Below are 23,239 nucleotides of genomic sequence, written 5' to 3' on the forward strand. Positions count from 1 at the left end.
AACATTTTGCCATAGCTCGCTTCGTTTCCGAGATATTTGCAGATTTATCTCAAGGGAAGGGGCCTGACGGACATATTTCGAGATATTTCTTCTTCTTGTTGTTCTTCTTCTGCACAGCTAAGCTGGAAGTGGCATTTGCGGCTCGCAATAGTGCAGAGTTATCTCAAAGAAAGGGGCCACGGTGTTTCTGTATCTCTATTATGTTGGTGCGGCTTCGGAACTTTTAAATATCTTGATATATCTCGAGAACTACGCATCAGACCAAAAAATATCATAGAACATAAAAAGTAGGAAACTTAATTCTCTACAAAAAAGGTCTCGTAACATTTTGCCATAGCTCGCTTCGTTTCCGAGATATTTGCAGATTCAGCTCAATGGAACTGGCCTGACGGACATATTTCGAGATATTTCTTCTTCTTGTTGTTCTTCCTCTGCACAGCTAAGCTGGAAGTGGCATTTGCAGCTCGCAATAGTGCAGAGTTATCTCAAAGAAAGGGGCCACGGTGTTTCTGTATCTCTATTATGTTGGTGCGGCTTCGGAACTTTTAAATATCTCGATATATCTCGAAAACTACGCTTCTGATCAAAAAATATCATAGAACATAAATTGTTGGAAACATAATTCTCTACAAAAAAGGTCTCTTAACATTTTGCCATAGCTCGCTTCGTTTCCGAGATATTTGCAGATTTATCTCAAGGGAAGGGGCCTGACGGACATATTTCGAGATATTTCTTCTTCTTGTTGTTCTTCTTCTGCACAGCTAAACTGGAAGTGGCATTTCCAGCTCGCAATAGTGCAGAGTTATCTCAAAGAGAGGGGCCACGGTGTTTCTGTATCTCTATTATGTTGGTGCGGCTTCGGAACTTTTAAATATCTTGATATAGCTCGAGAACTACGCATCTGATCAAAAAATATCATAGAACATAAAACGTAGGAAACTTAATTCTCTACAAAAAAGGTCTCTTAACATTTTGCCATAGCTCGCTTCGTTTCCGAGATATTTGCAGATTTATCTCAAGGGAAGGGGCCTGACGGACATATTTCGAGATATTTCTTCTTCTTGTTGTTCTTCTTCTGCACAGCTAAGCTGGAAGTGGCATTTGCGGCTCGCAATAGTGCAGAGTTATCTCAAAGAAAGGGGCCACGGTGTTTCTGTATCTCTATTATGTTGGTGCGGCTTCGGAACTTTTAAATATCTCGATATATCTCGAAAACTACGCTTCTGATCAAAAAATATCATAGAACATAAATTGTAGGAAACATAATTCTCTACAAAAAAGGTCTCTTAACATTTTGCCATAGCTCGCTTCGTTTCCGAGATATTTGCAGATATATCTCAAGGGAAGGGGCCTGACGGACATATTTCGAGATATGTCTTCTTCTTGTTGTTCTTCTTCTGCACAGCTAAGCTGGAAGTGGCATTTACAGCTCGCAATAGTGCAGAGTTATCTCAAAGAAAGGGGCCACGGTGTTTCTGTATCTCTATTATGTTGGTGCGGCTTCGGAACTTTTAAATATCTTGATATATCTCGAGAACTACGCATCAGATCAAAAAATATCATAGAACATAAAAAGTAGGAAACTTAATTCTCTACAAAAAAGGTCTCTTAACATTTTGCCATAGCTCTGTTCGTTTCCGAGATATTTGCAGATTTATCTCAAGGGAAGGGGCCTGACGGACATATTTCGAGATATTTCTTCTTCTTGTTGTTCTTCTTCTGCACAGCTAAACTGGAAGTGGCATTTCCAGCTCGCAATAGTGCAGAGTTATCTCAAAGAAAGGGGCCACGGTGTTTCTGTATCTCTATTATGTTGGTGCGGCTTCGGAACTTTTAAATATCTTGATATATCTCGAGAACTACGCATCTGATCAAGAAATATCATAGAACATAAAAAGTAGGAAACTTAATTCTCTACAAAAAAGGTCTCTTAACATTTTACCATAGCTCGCTTCGTTTCCGAGATATTTGCAGATTTATCTCAAGGGAAGGGGCCTGACGGACATATTTCGAGATATTTCTTCTTCTTGTTGTTCTTCTTCTGCACAGCTAAGCTGGAAGTGGCATTTGCGGCTCGCACTAGTGCAAAGTTATCTCAAAGAAAGATGCCACGGTGTTTCTGTATCTCTATTATGTTGGTGCGGCTTCGGAACTTTTAAATATCTCGATATATCTCGAAAACTACGCTTCTGATCAAAAAATATCATAGAACATAAATTGTAGGAAACATAATTCTCTACAAAAAAGGTCTCTAAACATTTTACCATAGCTCGCTTCGTTTCCGAGATATTTGCAGATTTATCTCAAGGGAAGGGGCCTGACGGACATATTTCGAGATATTTCTTCTTCTTGTTGTTCTTCTTCTGCACAGCTAAGCTGGAAGTGGCATTTGCGGCTCGCACTAGTGCAGAGTTATCTCAAAGAAAGGGGCCACGGTGTTTCTGTATCTCTATTATGTTGGTGCGGCTTTGGAACTTTTAAATATCTCGATATATCTCGAAGACTACGCTTCTGATCAAAAAATATCATAGAATATAAATTGTAGGAAACATAATTCTCTACAAAAAAGGTCTCTTAACATTTTGCCATAGCTCGCTTCGTTTCCGAGATATTTGCAGATATATCTCAAGGGAAGGGGCCTGACGGACATATTTCGAGATATGTCTTCTTCTTGTTGTTCTTCTTCTGCACAGCTAAGCTGGAAGTGGCATTTACAGCTCGCAATAGTGCAGAGTTATCTCAAAGAAAGGGGCCACGGTGTTTCTGTATCTCTATTATGTTGGTGCGGCTTCGGAACTTTTAAATATCTTGATATATCTCGAGAACTACGCATCTGATCAAAAAATATCATAGAACATAAAAAGTAGGAAACTTAATTCTCTACAAAAAAGGTCTCTTAACATTTTGCCATAGCTCGCTTCGTTTCCGAGATATTTGCAGATTTATCTCAAGGGAAGGAGCCTGACGGACATATTTCGAGATATTTCTTCTTCTTGTTGTTCTTCTTCTGCACAGCTAAGCTGGAAGTGGCATTTGCGGCTCGCACTAGTGCAGAGTTATCTCAAAGAAAGGGGCCACGGTGTTTCTGTATCCCTATTATGTTGGTGCGGCTTCGGAACTTTTAAATATCTCGATATATCTCGAAAACTACGCTTCTGATCAAAAAATATCATAGAACATAAATTGTAGGAAACATAATTCTCTACAAAAAACGTCTCTTAACATTTTGCCATAGCTCGCTTCGTTTCCGAGATATTTGCAGATTCAGCTCAAAGGAACTGGCCTGACGGACATATTTCGAGATATTTCTTCTTCTTGTTGTTCTTCCTCTGCACAGCTAAGCTGGAAGTGGCATTTGCAGCTCGCAATAGTGCAGAGTTATCTCAAAGAAAGGGGCCACGGTGTTTCTGTATCTCTATTATGTTGGTGCGGCTTCGGAACTTTTAAATATCTTGATATATCTCGAGAACTACGCATCTGATCAAAAAATATCATAGAACATAAAAAGTAGGAAACTTAATATTCTACAAAAAAGGTCTCTTAACATTTTGCCATAGCTCGCTTCGTTTCCGAGATATTTGCAGATTTATCTCAAGGGAAGGGGCCTGACGGACATATTTCGAGATATTTCTTCTTCTTGTTGTTCTTCTTCTGCACAGCTAAGCTGGAAGTGGCATTTGCGGCTCGCACTAGTGCAGAGTTATCTCAAAGAAAGGGGCCACGGTGTTTCTGTATCTCTATTATGTTGGTGCGGCTTTGGAACTTTTAAATATCTCGATATATCTCGAAAACCACGCTTCTGATCAAAAAATATCATAGAACATAAATTGTAGGAAACATAATTCTCTACAAAAAAGGTCTCTTAACATTTTGCCATAGCTCGCTTCGTTTCCGAGATATTTGCAGATATATCTCAAGGGAAGGGGCCTGACGGACATATTTCGAGATATGTCTTCTTCTTGTTGTTCTTCTTCTGCACAGCTAAGCTGGAAGTGGCATTTGCGGCTCGCACTAGTGCAGAGTTATCTCAAAGAAAAGGGCCACGGTGTTTCTGTATCCCTATTATGTTGGTGCGGCTTCGGAACTTTTATATATCTTGATATATCTCGAGAACTACGCATCTGATCAAAAAATATCATAGAAGATAAAAGGTAGGAAACTTAATTCTCTACAAAAAAGGTCTCTTAACATTTTGCCATAGCTCTCTTCGTTTCCGAGATATTTGCAGATTTATCTCAAGGGAAGGGGCCTGACGGACACATTTCGAGATATTTCTTCTTCTTGTTGTTCTTCTTCTGCACAGCTAAGCTGGAAGTGGCATTTGCAGCTCGCAATAGTGCAGAGTTATCTCAAAGAAAGGGGCCACGGTGTTTCTGTATCTCTATTATGTTGGTGCGGCTTCGGAACTTTTAAATATCTTGATATATCTCGAGAACTACGCATCTGATCAAAAAATATCATAGAACATAAAAAGTAGGAAACTTAATTCTCTACAAAAAAGTCTCGTAAGATTTTGCCATAGCTCGCTTCGTTTCCGAGATATTTGCAGATTTATCTCAAGGGAAGGGGCCTAACGGACATATTTCGAGATATTTCTTCTTCTTGTTGTTCTTCTTCTGCACAGCTAAACTGGAAGTGGCATTTCCAGCTCGCAATAGTGCAGAGTTATCTCAAAGAGAGGGGCCACGGTGTTTCTGTATCTCTATTATGTTGGTGCGGCTTCGGAACTTTTAAATATCTTGATATATCTCGAGAACTACGCATCTGATCAAAAAATATCATACAACATAAAACGTAGGAAACTTAATTCTCTACAAAAAAGGTCTCTTAACATTTTGCCATAGCTCGCTTCGTTTCCGAAATATTTGCAGATTTATCTCAAGGGAAGGGGCCTAACGGACATATTTCGAGATATTTCTTCTTCTTGTTGTTCTTCTTCTGCACAGCTAAACTGGAAGTGGCATTTCCAGCTCGCAATAGTGCAGAGTTATCTCAAAGAAAGGGGCCACGGTGTTTCTGTATCTCTATTATGTTGGTGCGGCTTCGGAACTTTTAAATATCTTGATATATCTCGAGAACTACGCATCTGATCAAAAAATATCATAGAACATAAAAAGTAGGAAACTTAATTCTCTACAAAAAAGTCTCGTAAGATTTTGCCATAGCTCGCTTCGTTTCCGAGATATTTGCAGATTTATCTCAAGGGAAGGGGCCTAACGGACATATTTCGAGATATTTCTTCTTCTTGTTGTTCTTCTTCTGCACAGCTAAACTGGAAGTGGCATTTCCAGCTCGCAATAGTGCAGAGTTATCTCAAAGAGAGGGGCCACGGTGTTTCTGTATCTCTATTATGTTGGTGCGGCTTCGGAACTTTTAAATATCTTGATATATCTCGAGAACTACGCATCTGATCAAAAAATATCATACAACATAAAACGTAGGAAACTTAATTCTCTACAAAAAAGGTCTCTTAACATTTTGCCATAGCTCGCTTCGTTTCCGAGATATTTGCAGATTTATCTCAAGGGAAGGGGCCTGACGGACATATTTCGAGATATTTCTTCTTCTTGTTGTTCTTCTTCTGCACAGCTAAGCTGGAAGTGGCATTTGCGGCTCGCACTAGTGCAGAGTTATCTCAAAGAAAGGGGCCACGGTGTTTCTGTATCCCTATTATGTTGGTGCGGCTTCGGAACTTTTAAATATCTCGATATATCTCGAAAACTACGCTTCTGATCAAAAAATATCATAGAACATAAATTGTAGGAAACATAATTCTCTACAAAAAACGTCTCTTAACATTTTGCCATAGCTCGCTTCGTTTCCGAGATATTTGCAGATTCAGCTCAAAGGAACTGGCCTGACGGACATATTTCGAGATATTTCTTCTTCTTGTTGTTCTTCCTCTGCACAGCTAAGCTGGAAGTGGCATTTGCAGCTCGCAATAGTGCAGAGTTATCTCAAAGAAAGGGGCCACGGTGTTTCTGTATCTCTATTATGTTGGTGCGGCTTCGGAACTTTTAAATATCTTGATATATCTCGAGAACTACGCATCTGATCAAAAAATATCATAGAACATAAAAAGTAGGAAACTTAATATTCTACAAAAAAGGTCTCTTAACATTTTGCCATAGCTCGCTTCGTTTCCGAGATATTTGCAGATTTATCTCAAGGGAAGGGGCCTGACGGACATATTTCGAGATATTTCTTCTTCTTGTTGTTCTTCTTCTGCACAGCTAAGCTGGAAGTGGCATTTGCGGCTCGCACTAGTGCAGAGTTATCTCAAAGAAAGGGGCCACGGTGTTTCTGTATCTCTATTATGTTGGTGCGGCTTTGGAACTTTTAAATATCTCGATATATCTCGAAAACCACGCTTCTGATCAAAAAATATCATAGAACATAAATTGTAGGAAACATAATTCTCTACAAAAAAGGTCTCTTAACATTTTGCCATAGCTCGCTTCGTTTCCGAGATATTTGCAGATATATCTCAAGGGAAGGGGCCTGACGGACATATTTCGAGATATGTCTTCTTCTTGTTGTTCTTCTTCTGCACAGCTAAGCTGGAAGTGGCATTTGCGGCTCGCACTAGTGCAGAGTTATCTCAAAGAAAAGGGCCACGGTGTTTCTGTATCCCTATTATGTTGGTGCGGCTTCGGAACTTTTATATATCTTGATATATCTCGAGAACTACGCATCTGATCAAAAAATATCATAGAAGATAAAAGGTAGGAAACTTAATTCTCTACAAAAAAGGTCTCTTAACATTTTGCCATAGCTCTCTTCGTTTCCGAGATATTTGCAGATTTATCTCAAGGGAAGGGGCCTGACGGACACATTTCGAGATATTTCTTCTTCTGCACAGCTAAGCTGGAAGTGGCATTTGCAGCTCGCAATAGTACAGAGTTATCTCAAAGAAAGGGGCCACGGTGTTTCTGTATCTCTATTATGTTGGTGCGGCTTCGGAACTTTTAAATATCTTGATATATCTCGAGAACTACGCATCTGATCAAAAAATATCATAGAACATAAAAAGTAGGAAACTTAATTCTCTACAAAAAAGTCTCGTAAGATTTTGCCATAGCTCGCTTCGTTTCCGAGATATTTGCAGATTTATCTCAAGGGAAGGGGCCTAACGGACATATTTCGAGATATTTCTTCTTCTTGTTGTTCTTCTTCTGCACAGCTAAACTGGAAGTGGCATTTCCAGCTCGCAATAGTGCAGAGTTATCTCAAAGAGAGGGGCCACGGTGTTTCTGTATCTCTATTATGTTGGTGCGGCTTCGGAACTTTTAAATATCTTGATATATCTCGAGAACTACGCATCTGATCAAAAAATATCATACAACATAAAACGTAGGAAACTTAATTCTCTACAAAAAAGGTCTCTTAACATTTTGCCATAGCTCGCTTCGTTTCCGAAATATTTGCAGATTTATCTCAAGGGAAGGGGCCTAACGGACATATTTCGAGATATTTCTTCTTCTTGTTGTTCTTCTTCTGCACAGCTAAACTGGAAGTGGCATTTCCAGCTCGCAATAGTGCAGAGTTATCTCAAAGAAAGGGGCCACGGTGTTTCTGTATCTCTATTATGTTGGTGCGGCTTCGGAACTTTTAAATATCTTGATATATCTCGAGAACTACGCATCTGATCAAAAAATATCATAGAACATAAAAAGTAGGAAACTTAATTCTCTACAAAAAAGTCTCGTAAGATTTTGCCATAGCTCGCTTCGTTTCCGAGATATTTGCAGATTTATCTCAAGGGAAGGGGCCTAACGGACATATTTCGAGATATTTCTTCTTCTTGTTGTTCTTCTTCTGCACAGCTAAACTGGAAGTGGCATTTCCAGCTCGCAATAGTGCAGAGTTATCTCAAAGAGAGGGGCCACGGTGTTTCTGTATCTCTATTATGTTGGTGCGGCTTCGGAACTTTTAAATATCTTGATATATCTCGAGAACTACGCATCTGATCAAAAAATATCATACAACATAAAACGTAGGAAACTTAATTCTCTACAAAAAAGGTCTCTTAACATTTTGCCATAGCTCGCTTCGTTTCCGAAATATTTGCAGATTTATCTCAAGGGAAGGGGCCTAACGGACATATTTCGAGATATTTCTTCTTCTTGTTGTTCTTCTTCTGCACAGCTAAACTGGAAGTGGCATTTCCAGCTCGCAATAGTGCAGAGTTATCTCAAAGAAAGGGGCCACGGTGTTTCTGTATCTCTATTATGTTGGTGCGGCTTCTTAACTTTTAAATATCTTGATATATCTCGAGAACTACGCATCTGATCAAAAAATATCATAGAACATAAAAAGTAGGAAACTCAATTCTCTACAAAAAAGGTCTCTTAACATTTTGCCATAGCTCGCTTCGTTTCCGAGATATTTGCAGATTCAGCTCAAAGGAACTGGCCTGACGGACATATTTCGAGATATTTCTTCTTCTTGTTGTTCTTCCTCTGCACAGCTAAGCTGGAAGTGGCATTTGCAGCTCGCAATAGTGCAGAGTTATCTCAAAGAAAGGGGCCACGGTGTTTCTGTATCTCTATTATGTTGGTGCGGCTTCTTAACTTTTAAATATCTTGATATATCTCGAGAACTACGCATCTGATCAAAAAATATCATAGAACATAAAAAGTAGGAAACTCAATTCTCTACAAAAAAGGTCTCTTAACATTTTGCCATAGCTCGCTTCGTTTCCGAGATATTTGCAGATTCAGCTCAAAGGAACTGGCCTGACGGACATATTTCGAGATATTTCTTCTTCTTGTTGTTCTTCCTCTGCACAGCTAAGCTGGAAGTGGCATTTGCAGCTCGCAATAGTGCAGAGTTATCTCAAAGAAAGGGGCCACGGTGTTTCTGTATCTCTATTATGTTGGTGCGGCTTCGGAACTTTTAAATATCTCGATATATCTCGAGAACTACGCTTCTGATCAAAAAATATCATAGAACATAAATTGTAGGAAACATAATTCTCTACAAAAAAGGTCTCTTAACATTTTGCCATAGCTCGCTTCGTTTCCGAGATATTTGCAGATTTATCTCAAGGGAAGGGGCCTAACGGACATATTTCGAGATATTTCTTCTTCTTGTTGTTCTTCTTCTGCACAGCTAAACTGGACGTGGCATTTCCAGCTCGCAATAGTGCAGAGTTATCTCAAAGAGAGGGGCCACGGTGTTTCTGTATCGCTATTATGTTGGTGCGGCTTCGGAACTTTTAAATATCTTGATATATCTCGAGAGCTGCGCGTCTGATCAAAAAATATCATAGAACATAAAAAGTAGGAAACATAATTCTCTACAAAGAAGGTCTCTTAACATTTTGCCATAGCTCGCTTCGTTTCCGAGATATTTGCAGATTTATCTCAAGGGAAGTGGCCTGACGGACATATTTCGAGATATTTGTTCTTCTTGTTGTTCTTCTTCTGCACAGCTAAGCTGGAAGTGGCATTTGCGGCTCGCACTAGTGCAGAGTTATCTCAAACAAAGGGGCCACGGTGTTTCTGTATCTCTATTATGTTGGTGCGGCTTCGGAACTTTTAAATATCTTGATATATCTCGAGAACTACGCATCTGATCAAAAAATATCATAGAACATAAAAAGTAGGAAACTTAATTCTCTACAAAAAAGGTCTCTTAACATTTTACCATAGCTCGCTTCGTTTCCGAGATATTTGCAGATTTATCTCAAGGGAAGGGGCCTGACGGACATATTTCGAGATATTTCTTCTTCTTGTTGTTCTTCTTCTGCACAGCTAAGCTGGAAGTGGCATTTGCGGCTCGCACTAGTGCAGAGTTATCTCAAAGAAAGATGCCACGGTGTTTCTGTATCTCTATTATGTTGGTGCGGCTTCGGAACTTTTAAATATCTTGATATATCTCGAGAACTACGCATCTGATCAAATAATATCATAGAACATAAAAAGTAGGAAACTTAATTCTCTACAAATAAGGTCTCTTAACATTTTGCCATAGCTCGCTTCGTTTCCGAGATATTTGCAGATTTATCTCAAGGGAAGGGGCCTGACGGACATATTTCGAGATATTTCTTCTTCTTGTTGGTCTTCTTCTGCACAGCTAAGCTGGAAGTGGCATTTGCAGCTCGCAATGGTGCAGAGTTATCTCAAAGAAAGGGGCCACGGTGTTTCTGTATCTCTATTATGTTGGTGCGGCTTCGGATCTTTTAAATATCTCGATATATCTCGAAAACTACGCTTCTGATCAAAAAATATCATAGAACCTAAATTGTGGGAAATATAATTCTCTACAAAAAAGGTCTCTTAACATTTTGCCGTAGCTCGCTTCGTTTCCGAGATATTTGCAGATTTATCTCAAGGGAAGGGGCCTGACGGACATATTTCGAGATATTTCTTCTTCTTGTTGTTCTTCTTCTGCACAGCTAAGCTGGAAGTGGCATTTGCGGCTCGCACTAGTGCAGAGTTATCTCAAAGAAAGGGGCCACGGTGTTTCTGTATCTCTATTATGTTGGTGCGGCTTTGGAACTTTTAAATATCTCGATATATCTCGAAAACTACGCTTCTGATCAAAAAATATCATAGAACATAAATTGTAGGAAACATAATTCTCTACAAAAAAGGTCTCTTAACATTTTGCCATAGCTAGCTTCGTTTCCGAGATATTTGCAGATTTATCTCAAGGGAAGGGGCCTGACGGACATATTTCCAGATATCTCTTCTTCTTGTTGTTCTTCTTCTGCACAGCTAAGCTGGAAGTGGCATTTGCAGCTCGCAATAGTGCAGAGTTATCTCAAAGAAAGGGGCCACGGTGTTTCTGTATCTCTATTATGTTGGTGCGGCTGCGGAACTTTTAAATATCTTGATATATCTCGAGAACTACGCATCCGATCAAAAAATATCATAAAACATAAAAAGTAGGAAACTTAATTCTCTACAAAAAAGGTCTCTTAACATTTTGCCATAGCTCGCTTCGTTTCCGAGATATTTGCAGATTTATCTCGAGGGAAGGGGCCTGACGGACATATTTCCAGATATTTCTTCTTCTTGTTGTTCTTCTTCTGCACAGCTAAGCTGGAAGCGGCATTTGCGGCTCGCACTAGTGCAGAGTTATCTCAAAGAAAGGGGCCACGGTGTTTCTGTATCTCTATTATGTTGGGGCGGCTTCGGAACTTTTAAATATCTCGATATATCTCGAAAACTACGCTTCTGATCAAAAAATATCATAGAACATAAATTGTAGGAAACATAATTCTCTACAAAAAAGGTCTCTTAACATTTTGCCATAGCTCGCTTCGTTTCCGAGATATTTGCAGATATATCTCAAGGGAAGGGGCCTGACGGACATATTTCGAGATATTTCTCCTTCTTGTTGTTCTTCTTCTGCACAGCTAAACTGGAAGTGGCATTTCCAGCTCGCACTAGTGCAGAGTTATCTCAAAGAGAGGGGCCACGGTGTTTCTGTATCTCTATTATGTTGGTGCGGCTTCGGAACTTTTAAATATCTTGATATATCTCGAGAACTACGCATCTGATCAAGAAATATCATAGAACATAAAAAGTAGGAAACTTAATTCTCTACAAAAAAGGTCTCTTAACATTTTACCATAGCTCGCTTCGTTTCCGAGATATTTGCAGATTTATCTCAAGGGAAGGGGCCTGACGGACATATTTCGAGATATTTCTTCTTCTTGTTGTTCTTCTTCTGCACAGCTAAGCTGGAAGTGGCATTTGCGGCTCGCACTAGTGCAAAGTTATCTCAAAGAAAGATGCCACGGTGTTTCTGTATCTCTATTATGTTGGTGCGGCTTCGGAACTTTTAAATATCTCGATATATCTCGAAAACTACGCTTCTGATCAAAAAATATCATAGAACATAAATTGTAGGAAACATAATTCTCTACAAAAAAGGTCTCTAAACATTTTACCATAGCTCGCTTCGTTTCCGAGATATTTGCAGATTTATCTCAAGGGAAGGGGCCTGACGGACATATTTCGAGATATTTCTTCTTCTTGTTGTTCTTCTTCTGCACAGCTAAGCTGGAAGTGGCATTTGCGGCTCGCACTAGTGCAGAGTTATCTCAAAGAAAGGGGCCACGGTGTTTCTGTATCTCTATTATGTTGGTGCGGCTTTGGAACTTTTAAATATCTCGATATATCTCGAAGACTACGCTTCTGATCAAAAAATATCAGAGAACATAAATTGTAGGAAACATAATTCTCTACAAAAAAGGTCTCTTAACATTTTGCCATAGCTCGCTTCGTTTCCGAGATATTTGCAGATATATCTCAAGGGAAGGGGCCTGACGGACATATTTCGAGATATGTCTTCTTCTTGTTGTTCTTCTTCTGCACAGCTAAGCTGGAAGTGGCATTTACAGCTCGCAATAGTGCAGAGTTATCTCAAAGAAAGGGGCCACGGTGTTTCTGTATCTCTATTATGTTGGTGCGGCTGCGGAACTTTTAAATATCTTGATATATCTCGAGAACTACGCATCCGATCAAAAAATATCATAAAACATAAAAAGTAGGAAACTTAATTCTCTACAAAAAAGGTCTCTTAACATTTTGCCATAGCTCGCTTCGTTTCCGAGATATTTGCAGATTTATCTCGAGGGAAGGGGCCTGACGGACATATTTCCAGATATTTCTTCTTCTTGTTGTTCTTCTTCTGCACAGCTAAGCTGGAAGCGGCATTTGCGGCTCGCACTAGTGCAGAGTTATCTCAAAGAAAGGGGCCACGGTGTTTCTGTATCTCTATTATGTTGGGGCGGCTTCGGAACTTTTAAATATCTCGATATATCTCGAAAACTACGCTTCTGATCAAAAAATATCATAGAACATAAATTGTAGGAAACATAATTCTCTACAAAAAAGGTCTCTTAACATTTTGCCATAGCTCGCTTCGTTTCCGAGATATTTGCAGATATATCTCAAGGGAAGGGGCCTGACGGACATATTTCGAGATATTTCTTCTTCTTGTTGTTCTTCTTCTGCACAGCTAAGCTGGAAGTGGCATTTGCGGCTCGCACTAGTGCAGAGTTATCTCAAAGAAAGGGGCCACGGTGTTTCTGTATCTCTATTATGTTGGTGCGGCTTTGGAACTTTTAAATATCTCGATATATCTCGAAGACTACGCTTCTGATCAAAAAATATCATAGAACATAAATTGTAGGAAACATAATTCTCTACAAAAAAGGTCTCTTAACATTTTGCCATAGCTCGCTTCGTTTCCGAGATATTTGCAGATATATCTCAAGGGAAGGGGCCTGACGGACATATTTCGAGATATGTCTTCTTCTTGTTGTTCTTCTTCTGCACAGCTAAGCTGGAAGTGGCATTTACAGCTCGCAATAGTGCAGAGTTATCTCAAAGAAAGGGGCCACGGTGTTTCTGTATCTCTATTATGTTGGTGCGGCTTCGGAACTTTTAAATATCTTGATATATCTCGAGAACTACGCATCTGATCAAAAAATATCATAGAACATAAAAAGTAGGAAACTTAATTCTCTACAAAAAAGGTCTCTTAACATTTTGCCATAGCTCGCTTCGTTTCCGAGATATTTGCAGATTTATCTCAAGGGAAGGGGCCTGACGGACATATTTCGAGATATTTCTTCTTCTTGTTGTTCTTCTTCTGCACAGCTAAGCTGGAAGTGGCATTTGCGGCTCGCACTAGTGCAGAGTTATCTCAAAGAAAGGGGCCACGGTGTTTCTGTATCCCTATTATGTTGGTGCGGCTTCGGAACTTTTAAATATCTCGATATATCTCGAAAACTACGCTTCTGATCAAAAAATATCATAGAACATAAATTGTAGGAAACATAATTCTCTACAAAAAACGTCTCTTAACATTTTGCCATAGCTCGCTTCGTTTCCGAGATATTTGCAGATTCAGCTCAAAGGAACTGGCCTGACGGACATATTTCGAGATATTTCTTCTTCTTGTTGTTCTTCCTCTGCACAGCTAAGCTGGAAGTGGCATTTGCAGCTCGCAATAGTGCAGAGTTATCTCAAAGAAAGGGGCCACGGTGTTTCTGTATCTCTATTATGTTGGTGCGGCTTCGGAACTTTTAAATATCTTGATATATCTCGAGAACTACGCATCTGATCAAAAAATATCATAGAACATAAAAAGTAGGAAACTTAATATTCTACAAAAAAGGTCTCTTAACATTTTGCCATAGCTCGCTTCGTTTCCGAGATATTTGCAGATTTATCTCAAGGGAAGGGGCCTGACGGACATATTTCGAGATATTTCTTCTTCTTGTTGTTCTTCTTCTGCACAGCTAAGCTGGAAGTGGCATTTGCGGCTCGCACTAGTGCAGAGTTATCTCAAAGAAAGGGGCCACGGTGTTTCTGTATCTCTATTATGTTGGTGCGGCTTTGGAACTTTTAAATATCTCGATATATCTCGAAAACCACGCTTCTGATCAAAAAATATCATAGAACATAAATTGTAGGAAACATAATTCTCTACAAAAAAGGTCTCTTAACATTTTGCCATAGCTCGCTTCGTTTCCGAGATATTTGCAGATATATCTCAAGGGAAGGGGCCTGACGGACATATTTCGAGATATGTCTTCTTCTTGTTGTTCTTCTTCTGCACAGCTAAGCTGGAAGTGGCATTTGCGGCTCGCACTAGTGCAGAGCTATCTCAAAGAAAAGGGCCACGGTGTTTCTGTATCCCTATTATGTTGGTGCGGCTTCGGAACTTTTAAATATCTCGATATATCTCGAAAACTACGCTTCTGATCAAAAAATATCATAGAACATAAATTGTAGGAAACATAATTCTCTACAAAAAACGTCTCTTAACATTTTGCCATAGCTCGCTTCGTTTCCGAGATATTTGCAGATTCATCTCAAGGGAAGGGGCCTAACGGACATATTTCGAGATATTTCTTCTTCTTGTTGTTCTTCTTCTGCACAGCTAAACTGGAAGTGGCATTTCCAGCTCGCAATAGTACAGAGTTATCTCAAAGAAAGGGGCCACGGTGTTTCTGTATCTCTATTATGTTGGTGCGGCTTCGGAACTTTTAAATATCTTGATATATCTCGAGAACTACGCATCTGATCAAAAAATATCATAGAAGATAAAAGGTAGGAAACTTAATTCTCTACAAAAAAGGTCTCTTAACATTTTGCCATAGCTCTCTTCGTTTCCGAGATATTTGCAGATTTATCTCAAGGGAAGGGGCCTGACGGACACATTTCGAGATATTTCTTCTTCTTGTTGTTCTTCTTCTGCACAGCTAAGCTGGAAGTGGCATTTGCAGCTCGCAATAGTGCAGAGTTATCTCAAAGAAAGGGGCCACGGTGTTTCTGTATCTCTATTATGTTGGTGCGGCTTCGGAACTTTTAAATATCTTGATATATCTCGAGAACTACGCATCTGATCAAAAAATATCATAGAACATAAAAAGTAGGAAACTTAATTCTCTACAAAAAAGTCTCGTAAGATTTTGCCATAGCTCGCTTCGTTTCCGAGATATTTGCAGATTTATCTCAAGGGAAGGGGCCTAACGGACATATTTCGAGATATTTCTTCTTCTTGTTGTTCTTCTTCTGCACAGCTAAACTGGAAGTGGCATTTCCAGCTCGCAATAGTGCAGAGTTATCTCAAAGAGAGGGGCCACGGTGTTTCTGTATCTCTATTATGTTGGTGCGGCTTCGGAACTTTTAAATATCTTGATATATCTCGAGAACTACGCATCTGATCAAAAAATATCATACAACATAAAACGTAGGAAACTTAATTCTCTACAAAAAAGGTCTCTTAACATTTTGCCATAGCTCGCTTCGTTTCCGAAATATTTGCAGATTTATCTCAAGGGAAGGGGCCTAACGGACATATTTCGAGATATTTCTTCTTCTTGTTGTTCTTCTTCTGCACAGCTAAACTGGAAGTGGCATTTCCAGCTCGCAATAGTGCACAGTTATCTCAAAGAAAGGGGCCACGGTGTTTCTGTATCTCTATTATGTTGGTGCGGCTTCTTAACTTTTAAATATCTTGATATATCTCGAGAACTACGCATCTGATCAAAAAATATCATAGAACATAAAAAGTAGGAAACTCAATTCTCTACAAAAAAGGTCTCTTAACATTTTGCCATAGCTCGCTTCGTTTCCGAGATATTTGCAGATTCAGCTCAAAGGAACTGGCCTGACGGACATATTTCGAGATATTTCTTCTTCTTGTTGTTCTTCCTCTGCACAGCTAAGCTGGAAGTGGCATTTGCAGCTCGCAATAGTGCAGAGTTATCTCAAAGAAAGGGGCCACGGTGTTTCTGTATCTCTATTATGTTGGTGCGGCTTCTTAACTTTTAAATATCTTGATATATCTCGAGAACTACGCATCTGATCAAAAAATATCATAGAACATAAAAAGTAGGAAACTCAATTCTCTACAAAAAAGGTCTCTTAACATTTTGCCATAGCTCGCTTCGTTTCCGAGATATTTGCAGATTCAGCTCAAAGGAACTGGCCTGACGGACATATTTCGAGATATTTCTTCTTCTTGTTGTTCTTCCTCTGCACAGCTAAGCTGGAAGTGGCATTTGCAGCTCGCAATAGTGCAGAGTTATCTCAAAGAAAGGGGCCACGGTGTTTCTGTATCTCTATTATGTTGGTGCGGCTTCGGAACTTTTAAATATCTCGATATATCTCGAGAACTACGCTTCTGATCAAAAAATATCATAGAACATAAATTGTAGGAAACATAATTCTCTACAAAAAAGGTCTCTTAACATTTTGCCATAGCTCGCTTCGTTTCCGAGATATTTGCAGATTTATCTCAAGGGAAGGGGCCTAACGGACATATTTCGAGATATTTCTTCTTCTTGTTGTTCTTCTTCTGCACAGCTAAACTGGACGTGGCATTTCCAGCTCGCAATAGTGCAGAGTTATCTCAAAGAGAGGGGCCACGGTGTTTCTGTATCGCTATTATGTTGGTGCGGCTTCGGAACTTTTAAATATCTTGATATATCTCGAGAGCTGCGCGTCTGATCAAAAAATATCATAGAACATAAAAAGTAGGAAACATAATTCTCTACAAAGAAGGTCTCTTAACATTTTGCCATAGCTCGCTTCGTTTCCGAGATATTTGCAGATTTATCTCAAGGGAAGTGGCCTGACGGACATATTTCGAGATATTTGTTCTTCTTGTTGTTCTTCTTCTGCACAGCTAAGCTGGAAGTGGCATTTGCGGCTCGCACTAGTGCAGAGTTATCTCAAACAAAGGGGCCACGGTGTTTCTGTATCTCTATTATGTTGGTGCGGCTTCGGAACTTTTAAATATCTTGATATATCTCGAGAACTACGCATCTGATCAAAAAATATCATAGAACATCAAAAGTAGGAAACTTAATTCTCTACAAAAAAGGTCTCTTAACATTTTACCATAGCTCGCTTCGTTTCCGAGATATTTGCAGATTTATCTCAAGGGAAGGGGCCTGACGGACATATTTCGAGATATTTCTTCTTCTTGTTGTTCTTCTTCTGCACAGCTAAGCTGGAAGTGGCATTTGCGGCTCGCACTAGTGCAGAGTTATCTCAAAGAAAGATGCCACGGTGTTTCTGTATCTCTATTATGTTGGTGCGGCTTCGGAACTTTTAAATATCTTGATATATCTCGAGAACTACGCATCTGATCAAATAATATCATAGAACATAAAAAGTAGGAAACTTAATTCTCTACAAATAAGATCTCTTAACATTTTGCCATAGCTCGCTTCGTTTCCGAGATATTTGCAGATTTATCTCAAGGGAAGGGGCCTGACGGACATATTTCGAGATATTTCTTCTTCTTGTTGGTCTTCTTCTGCACAGCTAAGCTGGAAGTGGCATTTGCAGCTCGCAATGGTGCAGAGTTATCTCAAAGAAAGGGGCCACGGTGTTTCTGTATCTCTATTATGTTGGTGCGGCTTCGGATCTTTTAAATATCTCGATATATCTCGAAAACTACGCTTCTGATCAAAAAATATCATAGAACCTAAATTGTGGGAAATATAATTCTCTACAAAAAAGGTCTCTTAACATTTTGCCGTAGCTCGCTTCGTTTCCGAGATATTTGCAGATTTATCTCAAGGGAAGGGGCCTGACGGACATATTTCCAGATATTTCTTCTTCTTGTTGTTCTTCTTCTGCACAGCTAAGCTGGAAGTGGCATTTGCAGCTCGCAATAGTGCAGAGTTATCTCAAAGAAAGGGGCCACGGTGTTTCGGTATCTCTATTATGTTGGTGCGGCTGCGGAACTTTTAAATATCTTGATATATCTCGAGAACTACGCATCCGATCAAAAAATATCATAAAACATAAAAAGTAGGAAACTTAATTCTCTACAAAAAAGGTCTCTTAACATTTTGCCATAGCTCGCTTCGTTTCCGAGATATTTGCAGATTTATCTCGAGGGAAGGGGCCTGACGGACATATTTCCAGATATTTCTTCTTCTTGTTGTTCTTCTTCTGCACAGCTAAGCTGGAAGCGGCATTTGCGGCTCGCACTAGTGCAGAGTTATCTCAAAGAAAGGGGCCACGGTGTTTCTGTATCTCTATTATGTTGGGGCGGCTTCGGAACTTTTAAATATCTCGATATATCTCGAAAACTACGCTTCTGATCAAAAAATATCATAGAACATAAATTGTAGGAAACATAATTCTCTACAAAAAAGGTCTCTTAACATTTTGCCATAGCTCGCTTCGTTTCCGAGATATTTGCAGATATATCTCAAGGGAAGGGGCCTGACGGACATATTTCGAGATATTTCTTCTTCTTGTTGTTCTTCTTCTGCACAGCTAAACTGGAAGTGGCATTTACAGCTCGCAATAGTGCAGAGTTATCTCAAAGAAAGGGGCCACGGTGTTTCTGTATCTCTATTATGTTGGTGCGGCTTCGGAACTTTTAAATATCTTGATATATCTCGAGAACTACGCATCTGATCAAAAAATATCATAGAACATGAAAAGTAGGAAACTTAATTCTCTACAAAAAAGGTCTCTTAACATTTTGCCATAGCTCTCTTCGTTTCCGAGATATTTGCAGATTTATCTCAAGGGAAGGGGCCTGACGGACATATTTCGAGATATTTCTTCTTCTTGCTGTTCTTCTTCTGCACAGCTTAGCTGGAAGTGGCATTTGCAGCTCGCAATAGTGCAGAGTTATCTCAAAGAAAGGGGCCACGGTGTTTCTGTATCTCTATTATGTTGGTGCGGCTTCGGAACTTTTAAATATCTTGATATATCTCGAGAACTACGCGTCTGATCAAAAAATATCATAGAACATAAAAAGTAGGAAACTTAATTCTCTACAAAAACGGTCTCTTAACATTTTGCCATGGCTCGCTTCGTTTCCGAGATATTTGCAGATATATCTCAAGGGAAGGGGCCTGACGGACATATTTCGAGATGTTTCTTCTTCTTGTTGTTCTTCTTCTGCACAGCTAAGCTCGAAGTGGCATTTGCAGCTCGCAATAGTGCAGAGTTATCTCAAAGAAAGAGGCCACGGTGTTTCGGTACCTCTATTATGTTGGTGCAGCTTCGGAACTTTTAAATATCTTGATATATCTCGAGAACTACGCATCTGATCAAAAAATATCATAGAACATAAAAAGTAGGAAACTTAATTCTCTACAAATAAGGTCTCTTAACATTTTGCCATAGCTCGCTTCGTTTCCGAGATATTTGCAGATTTATCTCAAGGGAAGGGGCCTGACGGACATATTTCCAGATATTTCTTCTTCTTGTTGTTCTTCTTCTGCACAGCTAAGCTGGAAGTGGCATTTGCAGCTCGCAATAGTGCAGAGTTATCTCAAAGAAAGGGGCCACGGTGTTTCTGTATCTCTATTATGTTGGTGCGGCTTCGGAACTTTTAAATATCTTGATATATCTCGAGAACTACGCATCCGATCAAAAAATATCATAAAACATAAAAAGTAGGAAACTTAATTCTCTACAAAAAAGGTCTCTTAACATTTTGCCATAGCTCGCTTCGTTTCCGAGATATTTGCAGATTTATCTCGAGGGAAGGGGCCTGACGGACATATTTCGAGATATTTCTTCTTCTTGTTGTTCTTCTTCTGCACAGCTAAGCTGGAAGCGGCATTTGCGGCTCGCACTAGTGCAGAGTTATCTCAAAGAAAGGGGCCACGGTGTTTCTGTATCTCTATTATGTTGGTGCAGCTTCGGATCTTTTAAATATCTGGATATATCTCGAAAACTACGCTTCTGATCAAAAAATATCATAGAACATAAATTGTAGGAAACATAATTCTCTACAAAAAAGGTCTCTTAACATTTTGCCATAGCTCGTTTCGTTTCCGAGATATTTGCAGATATATCTCAAGGGAAGGGGCCTGACGGACATTTTTCGAGATATTTCTTCTTCTTGTTGTTCTTCTTCTGCACAGCTAAGCTGGAAGTGGCATTTGCAGCTCGCAATAGTGCAGAGTTATCTCGAAGAAAGGGGCCACGGTGTTTCTGTATCTCTATTATGTTGGTGCGGCTTCGGAACTTTAAAATATCTTTATATATCTCGAGAACGACGCATCTGATTAAAAAATATCATAGAACGTAAAAAGTAGGAAACTTAATTCTCTACAAATAAAGTCGCTTAACATTTTGCCATAGCTCGCTTCGTTTCCGAGATATTTGCAGATTTATCTCAAGGGAAGGGGCCTGACGGACATATTTCGAGATATTTCTTCTTCTTGTTGTTCTTCTTCTGCACAGCTAAGCTGGAAGTGGCATTTGCAGCTCGCAATAGTGCAGAGTTATCTCAAAGAAAGAGGCCACGGTGTTTCTGTACCTCTATTATGTTGGTGCAGCTTCGGAACTTTTAAATATCTTGATATATCTCGAGAACTACGCATCTGATCAAAAAATATCCTAGAACATAAAAAGTAGGAAACTTAATTCTCTACAAAAAAGGTCTCTTAACATTTTGCCATAGCTCGCTTCGTTTCCGAGATATTTGCAGATTTATCTCAAGGGAAGGGGCCTGACGGACATATTTCGAGATATTTCTTCTTCTTGTTGTTGTTCTTCTGCACAGCTAAGCTGGAAGTGGCATTTGCGGCTCGCACTAGTGCAGAGTTATCTCAACGAAAGGGGCCACGGTGTTTCTGTATCTCTATTATGTTGGTGCGGCTTCGGAACTTTTAAATATCTTGATATATCTCGAGAACTACGCATCTGATCAAAAAATATCATAGAACATAAAAAGTAGGAAACTTAATTCGCTACAAAAAAGGTCTCTTAACATTTTGCCATAGCTCGCTTCGTTTCCGAGATATTTGCAGATTTATCTCAAGGGAAGGGGCCTAACGGACATATTTCGAGATATTTCTTCTTCTTGTTGTTCTTCTTCTGCACAGCTAAACTGGAAGTGGCATTTCCAGCTCGCAATAGTGCAGAGTTATCTCAAAGAAAGGGGCCACGGTGTTTCTGTATCTCTATTATGTTGGTGCGGCTTCGGAACTTTTAAATATCTCGATATATCTCGAAAACTACGCTTCTGATCAAAAAATATCATAGAACATAAATTGTAGGAAACATAATTCTCTACAAAAAAGGTCTCTTAACATTTTGCCATAGCTCGCTTCGTTTCCGAGATATTTGCAGATTCAACTCAAAGGAACTGGCCTGACGGACATATTTCGAGATATTTCTTCTTCTTGTTGTTCTTCCTCTGCACAGCTAAGCTGGAAGTGGCATTTGCAGCTCGCAATAGTGCAGAGTTATCTCAAAGAAAGGGGCCACGGTGTTTCTGTATCTCTATTATGTTGGTGCGGCTTCGGAACTTTTAAATATCTTGATATATCTCGAGAACTACGCATCTGATCAAAAAATATCATAGAACATAAAAAGTAGGAAACTTAATTCTCTACAAAAAAGGTCTCTTAACATTTTGCCATAGCTCGCTTCGTTTCCGAGATATTTGCACATGTATCTCAAGGGAAGGGGCCTAACGGACATATTTCGAGATATTTCTTCTTCTTGTTGTTCTTCTTCTGCACAGCTAAACTGGAAGTGGCATTTCCAGCTCGCAATAGTGCAGAGTTATCTCAAAGAGAGGGGCCACGGTGTTTCTGTATCTCTATTATGTTGGTGCGGCTTCGGAACTTTTAAATATCTTGATATATCTCGAGAACTACGCATCTGATCAAAAAATATCATAGAAGATAAAAAGTAGGAAACTTAGTTCTCTACACAAAAGGTCTCTTCACATTTTGCCATAGCTCGCTTCGTTTCCGAGTTATGTGCAGATTTATCTCAAGGGAAGGGGCCTGACGGACATATTTCGAGATATTTCTTCTTCTTGTTGTTCTTCTTCTGCACAGCTAAGCTGGAAGTGGCATTTGCAGCTCGCAATAGTGCAGAGTTATCCCAAAGAAAGGGGCCACGGTGTTTCTGTATCTCTATCATGTTGGTGCGGCTTCGGAACTTTTAAATATCTCGATATATCTCGAGAACTACGCATCTGATCAAAAAATATCATAGAACATAAAAAGTAGGAAACATAATTCTCTACAAAAAACGTCTCTTAACATTTTGCCATAGCTCGCTTCGTTTCCGAGATATTTGCAGATTCAGCTCAAAGGAACTGGCCTGACGGACATATTTCGAGATATTTCTTCTTCTTGTTGTTCTTCCTCTGCACAGCTAAGCTGGAAGTGGCATTTGCAGCTCGCAATAGTGCAGAGTTATCTCAAAGAAAGGGGCCACGGTGTTTCTGTATCTCTATCATGTTGGTGCGGCTTCGGAACTTTTAAATATCTTGATATATCTCGAGAACTACGCATCTGATCAAAAAATATCATAGAACATAAAAAGTAGGAAACTTAATTCTCTACACAAAAGGTCTCTTAATATTTTGCCATAGCTCGCTTCGTTTCCGAGATATTTGCAGATTTATCTCAAGGGAAGGGGCCTGACGGACATATTTCGAGATATTTCTTCTTCTTGTTGTTCTTCTTCTGCACAGCTAAGCTGGAAGTGGCATTTGCGGCTCGCACTAGTGCAGAGTTATCTCAACGAAAGGGGCCACGGTGTTTCTGTATCTCTATTATGTTGGTGCGGTTTCGGAACTTTTAAATATCTCGATATATCTCGAAAACTACGCTTCTGATCAAAAAATATCATAGAACATAAATTGTAGGAAGCATAATTCTCTACAAGAAAGGTCTCTCAACATTTTGCCATAGCTCGCTTCGTTTCCGAGATATTTGCAGATATATCTCAAGGGAAGGGGCCTGACGGACATA

Source organism: Osmia lignaria, unplaced genomic scaffold (assembly GCF_051020975.1).
Source record: "Osmia lignaria lignaria isolate PbOS001 unplaced genomic scaffold, iyOsmLign1 scaffold0001, whole genome shotgun sequence".
Lineage (NCBI taxonomy): Eukaryota > Metazoa > Arthropoda > Insecta > Hymenoptera > Megachilidae > Osmia > Osmia lignaria.